This window comes from Molothrus ater, chromosome 2 (genome assembly GCF_012460135.2).
Source record: "Molothrus ater isolate BHLD 08-10-18 breed brown headed cowbird chromosome 2, BPBGC_Mater_1.1, whole genome shotgun sequence".
NCBI lineage: Eukaryota > Metazoa > Chordata > Aves > Passeriformes > Icteridae > Molothrus > Molothrus ater.
This window is the reverse complement of record NC_050479.2, coordinates 57,596,837-57,614,123: the sequence shown is the minus strand read 5'-3', so window position 1 is coordinate 57,614,123 and position 17,287 is coordinate 57,596,837. Positions and strand designations below refer to the sequence as shown.

At 34.4% G+C, this 17,287-nt stretch overlaps 1 protein-coding gene across 5 annotated transcripts in view; it reads left to right on the top strand.

Moving 5' to 3' along the window:
• PCDH17 (protocadherin 17) overlaps positions 1-17,287 on the top strand; it is an 89,782-nt gene that overhangs the window by 6,030 nt on the left and 66,465 nt on the right. The window lies entirely within an intron of this gene.

Genomic DNA, 17,287 nt, shown 5'->3' with positions numbered 1-17,287 from the left:
AGAAAGAAAATGTATGTGGTAACTTCCTCCTACCTCCAAATGTTAACAAAACTCACATCCTGTCATAAACCAACAAAACAACTAGTCAGATTTCCAGTAGCCTGAGTCAACATTGATGATTGCTTTATAGTGAAAGACTTACACACTCTGTCTTCTACCAAAGCTCATTTAGAAATTGTCGCCGGGCTGCATTCTGCTGCCAATCATATCCACACTGTCCTCTACTGACTTTTGTGAATGTGAGAAATGGCAGAATTTGGACCATTGGATATAGGATACTAATCAAAGAATGACTTAATTTTTAGCAGGTAGTTTAAAGTTGAAACTCAGAAGATTTATTTCAGAGCAGTGAACTTGCAGAGTGAAGGTGAGGGCAGAAATTGGCTCCAGTTGATTTAATTTAAAGTATTACTTCATGATTAATGCAGCTTAATGTTCAAACACTACAGGTATGTTCCAAAGTGATTTTTAACGTTCAGATTGAAAGCAGGCTCTGGATAATGACTATTAAATATATTTGAAATGTCATATCTGTTTTATCCTGTGCTTCTCCTGATATGCTGTTCTGAGTCATAGGGGAATGAGCTGAGTGTATCAGAACTGACACAGACTCATTTTGTGTATGCAGCTAGTGGGAAAGAAGTTGCACTGTAGTCACTTGATGTACCTAAAGAAGATTCATAATACCTTGGAGTTACCATGCCCTGTGATCTGTGAACACCAAATGTTCTACTTGCCAGGTGTATCTAATACTTTAAGCTGAATAGAAATGGCCAGTGGTAATTGACAGATTGAAGAACCAAAATTCAAGTAATCGATGACCTGGAAATTGAACATGTATAACTGGGGAAAAAAAAGAAAAAAAAACCTGCCTGTACAAGGTCACTGTAAACTAATCCTCAAGAAGCTATTGACTTGTGACACAGAAACAATTTCATTTTATGCCTATCATGAATTTGTGTTGCTATCAATTAGGTGAGCGGAGCAATACTTAAAATCTGAAATTGATTTTAACTAAAAGTGACACTTTAGGAAAGAGTTTAGGTTAGGGCACAACCAGAGATAATTTGATTTATTACTCATGCTTTAAAAAACAAATAACTTTCCATGACACTTGTTTAAGTAATGTCAACTTTTTTTTTTACTGTAAAATGGAGTTGTCAGAAAGCTAAAAAAGAAACACTCCACATTTTTTTTCCTACTGACAAGTGTAATAGTTACTAAAAGACAGAAAATTATACTTTCCTACAACCATGTAATGTCTATATAAAGCAATTAATTAATGTATTGATGCTACTGAATAGTAAAGTTTCACTTGTAGTGTAAATCCCTATGGAAAATATGATTCCTTCTTTTTTACAGTGTTCACTGTATAACATCAATCATGATTTTTTTTCCCTGAAATCTATATAAAGCTAAAAGAGGAATTTCCTCCCTTAAAAAGTGTGTTGTGGTTTCTATAAGAATTTTCATTATGACAACTATGGAAAATGCTAACTGAAACTCCTCATAACATATATATCTAACGTTGGTCTTATTTTCCCTCATTATCTACACAGAGTGTTTTGGAGGTTTTCATGGTCCAGTCAGTAGATTAGAAAACATTTGGTTCTACCTAGTGTACAGCCTGTTCTAACATACTTACTGATACTATATTTTGTAGTTGTATTGGCAAAACAGACACAGTAAGAAACAGTGTACTTGGTTTCTATTTAGAAAAGGCTCAGATTTAAAGTAGCTAGAGGGGAAAATTGATCCTCTTCACTGTACTTTTGCATTACTAAAATACATTTTGTATTCTCCATCTCCACATCCCTGGAGTAAATTTTATATAAAATTTGCATTTAGAATGTAGGCACTACTTTATGTCTGGTCCTGTACTTCTGCCTCATGTAAAATTTAAACTGCAGACTTAAGAAGAAATAGTAAAGGATCAGCCCTCTCTCTGGATCTACTATATCTTGAATCACTCCAAGAAACCTGTGTCTGCATATGCAACTTGCACAGTTAGGAGTCAAGGGTGTAGGCAGTGGGAAAAAAAATAAAATCCAGCTGCTTTATCATCTCTTTTAGTTAATCAATCCAGTTAAGCAGTTTTCTTCAGTACCTCAGTAAAGGGAAGGTTAACAATTGTGTAAGGGTTCTCTAACAAATGTTCTGATTAGTTTTTACAGATATATTTTTGAAACATGATAATCCCATACTATGTAATTCATACAATGGAACTGCATTTCTTCATTCTCGTTTTCTTGGCAAATGTTTAATGGCACAATAATCTTTAAAACGTTATATATACATACATATATATGTGTGTATATATATATGTACGTACTATACGGAAATGTATATACATGCTAAATATTATATTAGTACTTAGTACCTCCAATTGATTCTATAAATATTTAATAGCAAATAAATAATTTCTTTCTCAGTAAGATTCAAATTTTCTCACTCTTATTAGGAGTGCATATTTTTTTTCCTTTCACTTCCCAATAAGATCTAGGGAAGTCAATGAGCCTTATGGTTCCCTAATTTCTCATGAAAGTATTTTACTATACAGATAGCCCAATTTAAATCAACAAATACCTGTGGAGTAAAGTGTTACTTAGTGACTAGGGCCTTCAGACTGACCCAAAAGGACCACCAGTTGAATGAAATACTTCCTGATATGGGTAAGAGTGGTGCAATCTTGCCTCTCTTTAAGTGACTTCTGTTACACACTAATCACACAATTTGACAGCTTGTGTGTTTGCTCATTACTTTGCAGCATCCACCTATGTACCACAGTTGCCTGTACTACTTATATATGAGTCTATGAACTTCTTCAGTACCATAAAAATGGAATAATTTAAACATGCATGCGTACATATAAGTATAAAATGTTGGCTGGACAGATGAGGATGCTGTATACATTCAACTTTTATTGGTACAAGAGACTTGCAAGTTTTTAGGCCCTCTGAAAACTGATAATTTGTGATTTGATGTGCATCTGAGATTGATGTGCATTAAGAAAAGTGTTTGGTAACATACTGGGAAGTTACACATTTACACTTCACCAACCCATGTTCTATTGTTCTTATCTTCAGCAATCATTTTCTAAAGATAGTTTAGAAACAGTGCTTTCAAGCAAAAGTCTGTTACAAATATTTAAATATTGGGCAGTGCTGTACAATTCTCATTGCCAGGGTCAAAATTCCATGTGACTTTCAAATCACTTAAGAGCCAAACTATTAATTTTTATTGGGAAGAAGAAAAGCAGGAGAAAATGGAAACTCAACATGGCTGAAAGAAGATTTCTGGTCACTCTAGACCTTAAAGAAAATTTGGCTCATCTCATTCTGGTGACCTACTCATTTGACTAAAAGAAACAGAATTTTTTGCTTTATTTTGAAGTGCAGACATCAGAAAAAAAAAAAAAAAGTACAAACATACATATAGGTGTATCTCTCCTACCAAAATTTTGAGTTAGTTAGTTTGCCTTTCCCTGTGTGAACAAATCACTTCTTCTTGCTGATTTTCAATAGGTAAGAGTAGATGGATAAAGGAAAACAAATAGTTTCTATACACAAGTAGCTTCCAGAAATAGATTCCTCAGCGTGAAATATCTGTAGTGTAGAAAACTGTCTGCAATATGCAAGAGTAGCGTTGATCATCCTAGAAATTATTTATTGCTATACTTGTGGTGTAATTGGGGAGTTTTGTAAATGTATCAGGAATAAGGTGGGTGTGAATAAAAAAAGAGGTGGTCACAGCTTTTGTTAAACAACAGCTAAAAATGAATGTGCAGAAAGAAGCTCTCAAGCTGGGGATCGCTCTATCTGCTGTACCAGGCACTCCCACAGCATTTCAAGATAAAGTACAGATCATTCTTAATACTTCAGGCACCTTATGTTTATGATGTGACAATAGATTAGTGTCAAGTCCCAGTGCAGCTTCATCTCCAGGTGTCTGGTAATACCTAAGAAGACAGAGTCTTCAAGGGAAATAAAAAACCCATGAGCCATATTAGTGCTGCTCTGTCTTAAATAAGCTATTTCATACTTTGAGAAACTTCTGCTCAGAAATTTCAAGATTACAAAAGGAAATCTGCAGCTGCTGCATATAAGGAGAAAGCAGCTTTGATCAGAGAAGTTGCACTCATCCTCAGCGATTTAAATTCCCATCTGAAAACAGAGATATATATGTTTTTTTATATCTCCTACTTCAACTGAGAAATATTATTCTCTGTTCTCACTAGAACTAGTACAAGGTAACATTTTTCATCAAGAGGATACTAGAGCACTAAACATTTGCAAGTTTGCAGGTTTGTACTCTATATATTCCAGAGATTCCCAGCTGCATATTCTAGGGCTGTATCTAAAGACACTAAGTTGTGACATGCAATTCTCGAACTACCTGCCTAGGTATCATTATTGTGGCTTTAATAGTATTTTGCAAGGCTAGATGTTTTGCAAAAAGAATTCCTTTGAATGCTTGCATTTTGTTAATACAGTCTGCAGTTTTGTGTACAGTCTGGTTTTGTACATTGCACATTTGCGAACAAGGTGTTGCATTGTTCTGCAGCTTTAGTTTCATTCACTGGATGAAGTCCATTCTAGAGTTGACTCCGTAAAAATTTCTGAGCGAAACCTTTCCTATGCGTCCATGAAGCTTTGATTAATTTTTTTTTGGTCAATGTGCACTGCATAGTATAGAGGCACAAAACACATACATTTTAGGACCAGATCTGGCAACACACCACTCACTGTGGCATGTGCACAGGCTCCTGAAATAGACAGAGGAAGCAGAATTGAACTGCTTTTTTGTGTTACATCTGTTCTGGTCTTGATCTGAGTTCTTTGCTGGTGATATTCATAGCACTATTGTTTTAGAAGGGTCATTCTTGATATACAGGTCTATTTGAAATCTAAAGAACTTTCCAAGATGAAGAACTGTAATAAAGAACAATAAAAAAAAATAGAGAAAAAAACAAATTAAGAATCTAAAGTGGAATATTATGAAAAAGAAACATATTATGAAAAAGAAACAGTCTTTCCAGAACAGAAATTCTTGTTAACAAAAAAATAAGTATAATAATATCTCTGTAGAACTTGCTGTTTTATAAAAGACATGAAGCAAGTTATATAAGATTGAGTGTCACAGCTCTCAACTGCTCTTAAAGATGTCTGAGCTTTCTACATCTTTGTGTTCACTGTCACTACCTAAACTTAGCTGGAAAGATCCCTACAATTTTCTGATTATCAGTGCAATTTCAATGACTGATCAATCCTTTGAAGAGTTATCTATAACAACATATTTTCTCAAGATTCTATTATCCTTCCCCATGTTGATAAAAGGCAGTTCTTACTCATAATTCGGTCAATAGCATAATTTTGACTTCATAAATGATTTTGGTGGTTCAAGAGTGAATCGTGATGAGACCTCTATGGAATGCAGCTAAGAATAGAATGATTGGGCCCTTCATTTTGAGGTTTTAGTGTTTTGGTGGTTTTTTTTGTTGGTTTTTTTTTTTTTTCTTATGCCATCTTTACAAACAATTAATGGGACTGGAATTTAGATGTTTTTGCAACTATGATGTGAAGTGTAACTCAGCATCATAGAGTGGCTTAGGTTGCGCAATACTTTCAGGATTCCAATGGTAAACCATCAAGTCTGATGGTTAACCCAGAACAATCGTGTGTACAGTGGAAAAGAAATCGAATACTCCATTGAACGTATTGCTGAACATATGCTGCCACATGTTTTCATATATTTCTGAAACTGTGAATAATGCAGCATTATTATTAAAACTTATTAAATATTTTTACATGGAAAATTAGCAATAGGTATGTGTGAAATATTCACAAATATTACTTGGCATTAAGAAAGCATAGATACAATCTGGTTTCTCTGGTAAGACAAAAGTATCATTAAAAAATTCCTCCCAAGTCACAACATCTGGATGTGAACCAGCTGTGATTTGATTAAAAAAAAAAAACAGTATTTTTTTTGGTCTTTTTTCTCTTCACTTCCTCAGGAAGCATTAACATATCAGCTAATATTTACATATATGTTTCCAAGTATCATGGCTAATTTGTTCTTTCTTTTGTTGTTTCTACAAAAGTTAAAAGTCTCAAGTTAAATTAGTTTTAGGTTTTGCCAGGCAAGGCAGTCGTTCTACATGTATATGGGTTGTTATTTGGTTTTGGTTTTATCTGAAGAAAACATATATGTTGCATGGCAGAATTCTTCAGATACTTCTTCAAGCCTGAGGAGCACCTGCATGTATGAAGAAAAGGCATTTTGACACTAGTATTAATGTTTTCCAATAGGTAAAAAAATTCAGTGATGAGAACTTAAACAGGGATTTGTTGACCAGAGCAGAAACCCAGCTCTGTTTTTATCTTTAAAATATAGAAGCAATCCTCTGATGCCAAAAGGTCAGTGTGGAGCAGTTGGGGCAAATTTTTGCAGCAGACAGCCTGAAAGCTTTATGCTTTCAATTGTATGGCTACTTCAGCTGTAAGAGAAGTGGTAAAATTAGTGCTTAAGTGTTCAAAAATACGGGAAACAAGTAAAACTCTCAGGGGACAGCAGGCTCTTGCCTTAATAGAAAAAAGAGGAAAAAGAAAAGTAATAGAAAAAAAGTACTAGAAAGAGAGTGGTAAAATTACTGGGGAAAAAAGTTCCTTGAGTTTAAGTGTTTTATTTGTTAAGTTTTTAATGGAGCATCAAGGATATTAACAAGTCACTGCTTTTGTTGATGAGATGAAACAGAGTAATGTGCAGCTGCCATAATTCTTAGCCAGGGTGCATTCTAAGCCCTACTAATCTATTTGTCATAGAGCAACCTCTGTTTTTCAGTCTGCTGCTGTTGACTTTTTTTTTTTTTTAACAGAAGAAGATTCTGGATTAATTACTGTAATTCCTATGAGAAAGAAAAAAAAGTAAATTATTAAGCAGTTTTGATAAAATTCTCAGTATTAAGTACTACATTCAAGAAGAAGCAAATTCTTATGAATGTCCCTGTTAATTAGGATATTAGACAGTGCTTTAAATAACCTTCTTGAGCAGTCATATATTTTCTAGCTAAATCCCACAGGCTACTGATACATTTCCTTCTTAATAAGGTCACACAAGAACCATCTCTTTCTCCTACTGGCTTGCTTCCACTCGGGAGTGGTATTACCTGTAGGGAAAGGTACCAGATCAATTCATTTACTTGCTTGAAATCTCTTTTTTTTTGTCCTGAAAACTGAGGAGTCCGTCTATATACAAAGACAAAACTCTATAGTTTCAGTCAGGTTCTAGTGTTATTTGTCCAGAGGAACAGCATAAAGATCAATTTATATCTCACTTTGGTTTACTGAGGGTGTATCTCCTTTTCCAACCCTCAAGACAGTCTCAGTCCCATACTGGTCTATTTTCAATAGAATAAGGTATAAGCAATCTAGGCATGTTAAGTCCTTCAAATTAAGATATTTGATTTTAGCCATGGACCTTTCTACTGGCTTTGTGGCATATGTATCAGATCAGAGTTTCTCACATTCATAAAGTACTTTAACCCGTAACAGAAAAGTTCCTAATCTCATCCTGTTCCCTGCTGGGTGGCTTTGTGCTGCAGTCCCTGCGGCCTGCCAAAGGAGAACTCCAAAGGGAAAGGAAAAGTCTTGTCATGGGATGTGAACGCATCATTTCAGCTGTGTGGGTGAGACCTCTACTCAACACTTTGTTCTTGCAGTGATAGTCATGCAGAGCTATTTTCAGAGGGTGGTTCAGACCATCTACTGATCTGTGTATGACATGTGTGTATTGCCTGGACTAGTTCTAGTGACACTCTGATTATTCATATTTCCAGGCCTTTTCCTGGAACACTTCCAGGCACTTTTATTATGTTGAAATGGCTCTTACTGTTCATTGAGCATCCAGCATAGTACTGTTGACTATGATTGGTGCATGTGCATATATCTATTAAAACAAAAAAAAATCAGACAGTTAAACCACGTAATCATGGGAAAATTAATCATAACAATAAAAGGCCATTTAAGTTAACAAGCTTTGTGATCAAAGAATAAATACAGGTTAGATAAATGAGACTCTAGATGTAACTAATCTACATAAATAAGCTTCCGTCCGATTAGAGGATAGAACTGTATTAAAATAATCTTTAAATGTTTTAAAAGTATTTTACTTTAATACTTTTATAATTTCTAGTTTAATTTCATCATATTTTTAACATTTCTACTCTATAAAGAGACCTGAGTTAAGTGATAAACTACTTTTACATGCTTTTATGTTTTGATTAACAATGTTTACAATGCAAAAAAAAGTCTAAACTAATACAAGTAAACAAAAGTAACATCATAAGTTTTCATTCTAGTTTGACTGTGTTGTGTGTCAAAAACATAAAGCATTTTTAATGTCTTAATTTTAATTTTTTTATGTGGCAATGTTTTTTGATTGATTTTTAATTAAAGAAAAACATTAAAGGGAACATTTAAAGGACAATTTCTTGTTTACTGTCTTTATCAGCAGAGAGCAGCCTTTGTAGTGTTTGAAAGCTGGTGCATTAAAAATCAATTTCAAGTCTTCAAAGCTGCAAACTCTTGCTTGCTTTGTAGATATATACTGTTTTTAAAATCATTGGAAGCACAGTTGACAATTGAATTAAAACAAAAGGTAAATAATGGTTTCATGAACATTTGAAGGATTTTAATGTATTTTTAATAATAACTACAGGAATATTTTATAGCGACAGACATGTGAATAACAATTTGTAGCTTTTAAATGCATAATTTGTTCCCAAAGACAGTTTTGTGTATTCTTTTATTAAGAGAATTTTGTTTAAAACTTCCCTTGGTGTTATTCTGTTGTTTTTACTGAATACTATGATTCAAACACAGAACATGTCAGTCAGTTTCTTTACTTACTATATTTCTGTCTCACTCTTCGCTGATTGCTAAGCAACCACTTATGATTGTTTAGCTAGTAATCAGTTTAAAAAAAAGGTAAGCTGAGGTGGGCTAAACAAATGTTCATTAATTCTTAATGAAAATATTTAAATTCTATAAAATTTTAAAAGTAACAAAGAAAAGAACATTGTCTTAACGATGTACCTCAGATTCAGCACTTGAGTGGCTGCCAGCAGAGTCAAAAATGCTCTTTTTGTGCAAATCTAGAAAAAAGCATGTCCTTTGTCAGTGCATGAGTAATTTTGAGGCCTGTGGAAATATACATATATATGTATAATTAAATTAATAATATTTCTTTCAGGGTAGGATCCTTAAAACACATAATCAGTGATCATTTTAATCTAAGTCAACATAAAATTAGAAACATAAAATTAAATGGATCATTTACAGGCGTGGGGTTGCTGATGTGCATAAGTATGTGCCGAATTCAGCCCAGAATCTGTTATTCTGTGTTACCTGAACTGCTCCCTGTTGCTTCTCTCCTTTGCTTTAAGAATGCTGCAAAGCTGCAAAAGCTGTTAGTTTCACTTAGCCTCCAACTACATTTTCTCGTATTCTGTTGAGATAGTCCTGATGTCTTGCTTTCTTGCAGAGACTTGAGTAATTTGATATGCAGATTTGAAGATCATAAAAACAATCCAGTTTTGATGATCATGAGCCCGATTATCCAGCCACAGCTGTAAAGTACCAAGTGTGTTCTTCTGTGATCTCTTCAACATTTCAGTGGATCAAATGACAATAAGGATACAGTGGAATTCAGAGTGCTTGGGAAATAATGAAATTAAAAGCCTTTTTAAAATGACAGACAGACAGCTTAGAAACTATTATATTTCTAGGCTATGGGCCAGATATGCAACTGTGTGTACACATGCATACATGGATATATTCAGAAAAGAGAGCAGAATGGAATCAAAAGATCCATCTAGATGGATAAAAAGCATTATTAATGAGCAATGTGCATCTATTTTTATTTTTTTTTAATATTGTGTATGATCTGTACAGAGCTGTGTAGCAGTGTTTTGGAAGATGCTGTCAACATGCACCTTTTGCTGCAAACTAGAAAGCATCAAGTTTAGAGACAAATGATGTTGTCATTTTTTTTCCTGAGGCAAGAGTATTGGTAAGGAAGGACCTAATTTTCCACTTCGTGATGGAATCCTGCTATCAAACTTTAGGATTGAGAGTGATGATTAAAAGGAAGTATAATTCATGCAACATGTGAAAAGAAGCAGCACTTAACTGATTCCATAGCCTGCATTAGTTATTAAAAAGCACATGATAATTTGCATCTCATAACTCCAAGGCGAGAAATATATCAGTCAGCTTTGTAGCTGTTGGGTGAAAAGGAGGTGAAAACAAGATGTTGTCTGTTATGTCTTTCAATATACAGTCTAAATTTTGTCTAAATCTGAACATGTATTTTGTCTATTTAAACCACATGTAGCTTCTTTTCAGGTGTAACAGGTGATAGTATTGCAAGGGGCAGAAGCAACTGTATCAATTTATTATATTATGTATTCATTTGCCATCACATACATGATCTTTCCCAAAAGTATATCTCTCATTATTGCAACAATGTGATTTAACAAAATAATAATTCCTTCAAGCGTGAAATAACTAATTTTAAGTATTTTCCTGGGCTCATTTATTTCAAACAACCTACCAGAATTTTGAAGAGAACTTCAATTTCAGTTCATTTAATATATGTATAGACAACAAATAGACTTTCCTTCATCCCCTGATATTGGCAAAGGAAACTTAGGAATGAATATCTGGATTTCCAGATTTTGACCTACTTGTAAAGCAAGAAGAAGCTGTTTCTATTAAACAAATGTAAGCTTTGGGAATTTTGCTTAGCAATTGCAAAAATATTTAGATAAATCACTTGCAGTAATACTTATCTTGCTGATACCTGTGAATGAAGAAATAGGCACACATGCTGAATAGCCATGGGAGGAGAACATTTTTAAGGGAAAGTTTTTGTTCTGATTTAAGTTTTGGGTTTTCTATAGTGTTTTATAATAAAGACAATTACACAGTAATTTGGGTTAGAATGCATGCCCAGTTCCCCATCTCAAAACCCAATTTGTTACTACCTGTGGCTATTTCTATTAAAAAAGAAACATAATTACTATGAGTCTCAGCAGTCTAAAAGTAAATTTTTGCAATTACAATGCTTCCCTTGGGCAGATATATGAAATGGCAGATTAATTCCTGCCAGTCTATTCCTTGCACATTCTTAAGGTTACTGGTAGCTTGGACTATCATTATATTGGTGATGGTTATTATCCTGTGGCTAAGGTTAAAGAAGGAATGCTACTATAAACCCTTAGGGCTGGGATGCTTTACCACTGCCTTGCAGAGTCTCTGTGCTGAAGTGTGATCCACAGCATCCTAGGAGCAAGATACCACTTCTGTTTTCATGGAAAGTGGATGATTTTGCTGTTGATTTTAGCATTGCTTAGAAGGATATTTTGTATTTTATTGCTTTATGCCTCAAAAGAGTTAAATAAAAACACCAAACAAATTCAAGTTTAATAATTCTTAGGAATTTATCAAGACATTAATAAAGCCGCAGGTAGTTCCTTAATATTTTATCGCTTTTGTTTTATTCCAAATAACACAATGCATGAAACACCTGTAAACAAAGATGGCCCTGAAATTATATAAATTAACAAATTCCCATGGAAATAATTCATCTTCCAGTGTGTTTTTCTACCTGTAAACAAGTTTTGAGAGCATATGAGTACATGAATTGCATGCAAAGGCGGTGCTCCTGGAGATCACTCTCTGCAGCTAAGCACCTAACTCCATATTGAATTCCAGTGAAGTTGGAAGTTGGGGTGGCTTCATATGGGCTCATGATCCACCTGCAGGGAGCAGCATTAGTCTGTGTTACATATGATCTGGTTTGAGTATCCAGGAAGAGCAGTAAGAACAATCCCAAGTTATTTATTTTACATTTTGCATGAACTTTTGTTTGAACTTTCTTGCACTGCACCAGGAGTGTTTTGTTTTCTTTTCCCCATTTGAAAGAGGTTTCCACATATGCCACTTCTGAATGTCAACTTGGGGACATCTGTGATGTGGGCATTATTTAGAGAAGGTTTCATTAACTAATTTCTTTGAGAGGTCATAAATAAAATTTTAAAAAGTAAAATATATATGCATCATTGAGTTGATGTTCGATGCATTCCACTTTGGAAAAAAGTGCTCACATACTGGTGCTGAGCATCCTGCTAATTAGAGAGGAAGTCCATAATTAAATCCCTGTGTTCTAACAAACCCCTCAGTCAAATATTAGCATTCATGTTCAGTCACTCTATCCCCGGTGAAACCTGAAGCAGTGTCCTAGATATTGACAAACCAACACTGCTTTGGAACAGAACGATGACTTTATCTAATCCTGGAATCTTTGCAAAGAAAATATCTTATGTGGATCTTCTTAATTTTACAGAAAGATCTGATTTCAGAGTCTTGATATGGCAAGCCATAATGAGAAGGGCAATCCAGAACATTTTTTTCCCAGTCTTTTAAGAACTTACAGGTCAAAGTCAGCTTTTAAATGTCTATGAAGTTAGAGATTACGTGTGTTAAGTGGGTGTTGTGTCCTAGATGAGGTGATCCTATAAAGAAAGGTAGCAAATTTTTATTTTACTTGTTTTGAATCAATTTAATATACAGTACTATCAGAAGACTGTAAGTTAACACTGAATTGACAGAGTTGTGGATGCATGCACAGAGCCGTGTATAAGAATAGCCTTATTTTTTTTTTTCTGTCCAAGTCTACTTGACCACCACTACTATGCTTATGGTGCAATGGTGTATTCAAACTTTCCATTTTATGAGGTACCTCATCATAGACACATGACTGTTATGACTTTAAAATATATTTAGGGACAGAACCTCTTGCTAAATTTGTGCAAGCCTAAATTATTTATCTTATGTCACAAATAATAAATCAACTCATCACCATTTTACAGTTGAAAATCTCCTTGCATGACCGTGTGAGTCTGTAAAGCTTGATGATCTACTATTCTGTCATAAATTCAGCCATTATTTTGGCAGCATATTTAGTGCTTTCCTAGTGCTTAGAGGAAATAATTATGCAAAGGTATTTGTGTGAAAGTAGGGCTTTGTATCTTGTCACAAAATGTTTAGAAAATAACTTGTTGAGTATTTTTAAGAAAAAAGTTGAAAGAAAGAGTTGCATGACCTAAATAAGAAATTAAACAAAAACTTGAAATGTAAGTATTAACATCTGTGATATTTTTCTGAATTCCTAGGGAATTTAAGGGAATCATTGCTTTTCTGGTGTGGGATTTTAGAAAGAAAAAGGGGATAAGGCGGCAGCTTTAAAGAAAAGGAGGTGATCTAGATTTACCCCTTTTTTTCTGATCGCCACCTAGGAAGAAAGCTTCAGTGTTTCCTCTTTGTGTGTGTTTTCTGTGCAGGCAGGGTGGCTTCAGAACCAAATCCTGCTCCATCTTTGTTGCTAATTTCTTTCACTCAGTAGGGAAGAAACACAGAACTGGAATTTCGTGCCGCATACAGCATTTGCTGCCTAGCTAATCACCTTTCCCCGTCACTGCCATTACAAATCTGTTCAAATGCAACTTTCTTCAGCATACAACATATGTATCTGTGGGAATGTAGCACACCATGTAAAGGCTCACTTAGCTGGTAATTGAAGTAAGCAGACTGATCCAAGGGCTATTGAAATCAGTTTGAAAACACCCATTGATTTCACTGGACCTCAGGTCATGGCTTTGTGGGAGTTTTATTGTTGCCTTTAGTGTGAGTGTGGGTTGGACAGAAAAAGGTAAACATACTGGATAGATGTTAACACAAAGTTAACAGATTTTAAATATCCAGTGTCTCTGTTTTCTCCTTATTAAATATGATAAGTACAAAACAGATTAACAGTTTCTAAAGGCCATAATTTGTTCTCCTTCTCCACCATCTAGTACTGTGGTGTTTATAAGCTTTTATCTGTTCAGAAAACATTTGTGTTATGTTGCTCTTAGAAACAGGAAATAAGCAGTGGTAAGAATAGGAAAAAAAATTCACTGGCTTCACTGAGAATTTCTGCTAAGTAAGAACTTTCAGATGTGTCTCAAAATTAAAAAAAAAAATAAAGCCAGGAGATCAACATTGAATGTGAAAGACAGAAAGAGAGAGAGAAAGAGAGAGAAAAGAAGAAAGAAAGAAAGAAAGAAAGAAAGAAAGAAAGAAAGAAAGAAAGAAAGAAAGAAAGAAAGAAAGAAAGAAAGAAAGAAAGAAAGAAAGAAAGAAAGAAAGAAAGAATACAGTTGTTCTTATGCAGAGAAATGGGTTCTAAACATTTTTAAATTCTAAACAAATACTTTGATCATATCCTTACATTTCAAGGCAATATTTCAAAAGTTTTCCCTTTATTTTTAAATTTCCTATAAATTCTAGACTTCATATTTAACATGAAAAATCAAAAGAAATCCAACCAACAAATGCTATCAAAGACACACTCCTATGTGTATTGTTATTTTGAGTTCATGGTATGATATTCTTAGAATAAGCTGGATATTGTGATAAGTGCAGATTTCATTCAGGTTAGCTAATTGTAATTGAGTCTGTTATGCAGTAAACATAGTATCTGTTAGGAATACCAAGGTAGACTCAACATGGTGGGAGCCATAGATAAAAGGAGCATTAAAGCGTTTCAAATTCAATCATTAGGTTTCATTGCACCCATCTGCTACCAGAAAATATAATGGGCAGCTTGATTCATTGACCCTTAACTGTCATTTTTGAACCATGTTTTCTTAAATCCATATTTTCAAGTCAGACTTAGAGAGGTAATTTGGTAAGAGAATACCCAGTATATTTTAATGCAATTACTTTTTTCTTTTCTTTGCTTTTTTTTTAATATATAATCAGGTTTAACGGTCTCTTGTATGTTGTACTAATCCAGTGAAAGTAGTTATTTCATATTGAATGTGGTTAAAAGCAACTAATGTTCAACTTCATTAAGATTTCTATTAAATAGAAGGTTTGCTGAATTTCTGCTATTTTTTAATTCATGAACTAATACCTTTTAGTAATTATTTCTGGGGATTTCTGTTACACTAGAATTATACTTACATGTTTCATTTCCACAAAGACTATACAGCACAGCACAAGGGCTAAATACAGATCGAAACTGTGGAGTGCTTTGTATTTTGTTTCCAAAATATATTTTATCTCTTTCCTTTTGTGTTATGAAGCAGATATGATCTTTTGGGATGGGGGGGGGGTTTGGAGAGTGGGGTGGGTGAAGTGCCTACATCTCTTAGCAGTTCTATATGTGTGGCACACAAGTAGACTGTGTAATAAAAGAGCAGTTTTACTTAGTGAAAGCAGGAAACAATGTGATAAATGAGGATAATTTAATGTTTTCTCAGCAATGGCAAACTATTATACTATTCTGTCATCTGAAGTTTTTGTAATGGAAAAAAGTGGTTACATGTATTTCTTTACACAACAGGACATAATTCCTGAAATATTTATGTAATATAGAGACAGATGTATGTAACCTAACCTTATAATCCCATTTCACAGCTTTCCCAAATACTGGGAAGCTCAATAAATGGGAAGCCGATTATATTGGCACTGTAACTCTATTAATAGGATTCGGATTTGCCTTATTGACAAGCCAGTACTGTTAATATGATCCAGTATATTAAATTGACAGGAAAACTGGAGCGATAGAATGTATCTACATCCTAATTGACAGGGAAGCTCTTTCAAAAGGTTCTTAATGTGGTTTTTATTGACAGAGTAGCTTCAGTAAGTACATATCATTGGTGAGCAGTGTAAATTTATTGAATGCAACTGTACTAGCAGATTCAGGTGCAGTTATTGTTTTGTCTTCCCATACTTCCATCTTTACTTTGCTATAAGTTGTATAAAGCTCTCTTGTAAGACCTTCACAAATGCTTGTTACAACACTAGTCTAACTGCAGCTCTCACAGGCATTTGACAAGTTGTGAATTATTTTAAATGTGTTCATCATTTTTAAATGAATAGCGGCAGTGCAGAGCAATGCAATAATGTGTCATGAATTTCATTATGTTTATTTATTGACGCTGTGATAATGTTATTGTACTTTCAGCTTGAGCTCTTTCTGTGGTGTGATGTTTGGCACTTCTTCCTACATTCTTATCTTGCATCTTCTCCAAAATGTAGTACAACTTCAGAACTCATATTACAATTTCTTTTTCATAGTCACATTTGACAACTTTCCACATTCTCTTCTGGGATCATGCTAATTTCATTGCACTTCATGTTTCTCCAGTGCCAAATAAAATAAGTCTCAGAAACCTGAATTCATTGTAAAAAACCCAGCAATTTGAGTTTGGTCTGGAAAATCTTGATTCCCTTTTCCATGGGAGAAAGTTTTGGGTTTAGTTTCCATAGTTTTTCTTCTTCATATCTTTCTTAGAGAGAGATGTCTGACCTTAAACACACATCCTGCACTGGTAGAGAAGCTGAAGGCTTCTGTTGAGCTGACTTCCCTGCCGACAAAGAGACAAGCTTGTTCCTGAAATGCTTAAATCTTTTATTTCATATCAGAAAGTCTGATGTAGGTCTGGTCTCACCTCATCTTTTGAATGTCACTCAGGTCTACTTTTTTTACCAGGATCACTTAAAATTCTGTCATTCTGTAGTGACCTTTTTAGCTTCTTCAGTCTTCTGACTTGGTGCAGTCATCAGTGAGATGAGAGGAACCTTGTCTGGGCCTTGTGATTTCTAATTCTTGCACTTTGTTAAATTCCCACAGCCCAGGCTTCTGCCATCTTTAGTGTCTTATGCATTGCAGAATAAACTCTTGTAAAAATTAAAAAATTAGTTAATTTCATTAAACAAATAGTGAAAACAACTGAAATAATCTACAGTGGCTTAGTATGACACCCTAATCAATAAATCAACAATAATTTATTTTGGTAACAAATATGGTACTTGCTAAGTGAAAACAGGATTAGGCATTTATACAGGGAGACCTGCATTCCTTTGCTTATGGGAGAGGATGGTAGTGTCTGTCCTCAGAGTTTCACTTTTCAGAAGTCACTGTGCAATTGACTGAAGAGCTCAAGACCTGTTCCTCTCACAGTTTTGATTTTCTCTTTCAAGAGGAAGAGAAAACATGAGCCACCAGCCAACACTTTAAGAGAGAGTACAGCAGCTTCATGAATGATTTTGCCTTGTGCATTTGACTGTTTTTACTGCCCTGTGTTTTCAATGTGCTTTTGAAGAATGCTCTATATGTCAAAAATTCACATAAACACACTGTAGGACTTTTAACACCAAAATACACATCT